The sequence below is a fragment of the Hipposideros armiger genome, unplaced genomic scaffold (genome assembly GCF_001890085.2).
Source record: "Hipposideros armiger isolate ML-2016 unplaced genomic scaffold, ASM189008v1 scaffold_564, whole genome shotgun sequence".
Classification (NCBI taxonomy): domain Eukaryota; kingdom Metazoa; phylum Chordata; class Mammalia; order Chiroptera; family Hipposideridae; genus Hipposideros; species Hipposideros armiger.
The window spans coordinates 349,831-352,521 of record NW_017731914.1 but is presented as its reverse complement, the minus strand read 5'-3'; positions in this window follow the sequence as shown (position 1 = coordinate 352,521).

Here is a 2,691-nt window from a genome sequence, read left to right as displayed (position 1 = left end):
ACAAGCATGCACATAAAGGAAACTTTACACATGTGCCCTTCCAAGAAGATTGATTAACTGAGATTATGCTACTATAAAGATTGTGTTTATAAATATTTGTATAATTTTAACTATTTGTAACATTGTGTAATGCAGATATAATTTTTAATGGGGTGGCCAACTATAATACATAAATTCTCTTTTTATAGAAGGGAGAAAAATATAACAAATAAGTAGTAAGAATATTGATGAAAAGTTCATTATAATTACATTTTTGCTACTTTTTCTTAAAATTTACATTTCTGTATCTACTACTTGCATTATCAAATTTTATTGTCCAGTGGAAGAAATACTACATATAATTTAATTAGTGTAATATATTATTCTGTATAGTTATATATTTCATAATATTAAGACTATTTAGTAAACTGGATAAAATTTAAAGTATTCATTTACAATATTAATTGACATTTCTCAAAAGATCCGTGTTTAGAATATAGTAAACAAAATACCTATGGAAGAGTGTTCATTTACCTGTACCTGTATTGGAGCATTATAAAATTATAAAATAATCATTTGCTGGTATTTTTTGACAAAGCCATAAAGGAAACAGCCAATTTAATTCATGCAGAGATTAAATGAAAATTAAGGTGGAAATGTATCAGAAAATGTATGTCATTATAGATTCCTGTGAAATATACTAAGAGAGGAAAAGAGTTAAGTACTTTCACATGCAAAAATATCTTAATCCAAACACACACAAATCAACTTAAGTAGCATCTATTTAGAACCTAAAACAACTTTATTACAATTAGCAATTGAAAGTGGAATTGTTTTAGAAAATATTAATACGAATGCACCTATATTTACATATTAAATCTGTGGAACTTTTAAATAGAAGCAAATAGTCTTTCTCTGCATGAAAATATTATAACACTTAATACCAACATGCTAGTGATTGTTGAAAACAAATTAAAACAGAAATCATAGGGATTTACAGAATCACTTACAGCTATTTAATGTTATCTTAGTCCTTATAATGCTTTCAAAAACACATTCAAATTAGTGCAGACTGTATTATTCTTAATTTTCAGGAAAGTAGGAAATAGAATTAAAGTACCATGACAGGTATAAATGAAAAATAAATATAAATAAATTATTTAAATGTAATGATAATAAAAAATTATTCCATTTTCAGGAGACTATGATAAGAAATTACAATTAATTAACCATTTATATAATTTTTAAATGTTGGTCAAATTTTTTGTTTTTTTTTCCTCTCTCTTAAAGAAAATATGCATTCAGCTGTTTATCTGTAAATCAAAGATTTACAAATGTTTCCATCAAAACAAAATGCTTTTTTTGCAATAGATTGCTTCTCTCGTGTCTTTGGTCAGTTGATAATAACAATTCATTTTATTTGTAATATAATAATTGATTTTGAAATAAAGCAATAGATTATGCAAATACAGTGTATTATTTTCAAAATAATTGTAAAAATGGAAATTGTATGCTAGCTTGATGTAAATGAGAGGTTTTTGGAAGTGAGTCAATTTTCAAGCTCAGTCAGATCTACCATTAGAAAAAATAATTAAGAGAAAGAGAAAAAAAAAACATTATCCCAAATTCCCCAGTTAAATAGTTATAAAAGATCTCTAGAATGCCTGAGCAAGGAACCTAACTGTAGTGAAGCAACATTTCTTCTGATATAGGTTGCTCTCCTGTTTCCAGGACTGCATTTCCAGGGCAGGGCTCATCAGCCTGGTATTTAAATGATGACATCATATCATATTTTCTGAATGCTCTGGGCAGCCCGTTAGAGATAATCAAAAGCAATGTACAGTCAGCCATCCATATCTCTGGATGTGAAACCCATGGATGTGGAGGGCAGATTAAGGGATTTGAGAATATGTTTATTTTGTTATCGACAGTGGGTCTTGGAACCATTCCCCTGTGGATACTGAGGACAACAGCATTAATATGATGAGGTAGCTGAGGACACAGAGAAGTATAGTGTATATAAGAACCTGGATATTTTCTACAAAAATTGTATGCATTTATGCAGTGATGCCTATTTCCACAATTGTAGATATTTTAAATTCCTGTTGATAACACAGGGGTATGGCCTAGTTACCCTGACTGTCCATGCCCGTTAGTTGATCTTACCTCCTAGTTAAAACCTATATAAAAAGTGACTTTAAAAAAGATTAAAGTGGTTAACTTGAATATTATAGAGTTAATTGTGTACAATATAAGATTATTTTATATAATTTAAACACATGCCCCTGTTACAGTCTGAAAGAGAAGAACATAGAATGCATGAGGTGTTATAGTGGAGGTTTTGAATTATTGATAAAAAGAATAATATGACATGATGATATTGGGAGTGCAGAAAGGAATAGTTTTCTATGATTCTCCAAATATAAACTATGCATGTGTTTACATAAGATAGAAACATTGTTTCCTAATCAGAGAGCTCTGTTATGATTCTCTGTGTTTTATTTTATTTACTTAGTAAAATTTAATGGATTGAGATACTCAGCCACTCCTGAATTCAATGCCCTAGAAAACAGACTCCAAAAAGTACAATGACCTTGTCATAACCTGAAATGTTCACCTGAAAACTGTTCAATTCAAAACAGAACTGTGCTTGCTATGTCATAGTGCTACCAATAGTAATAAAAGACGACTGTCACTTTAAAAGTGGCCATC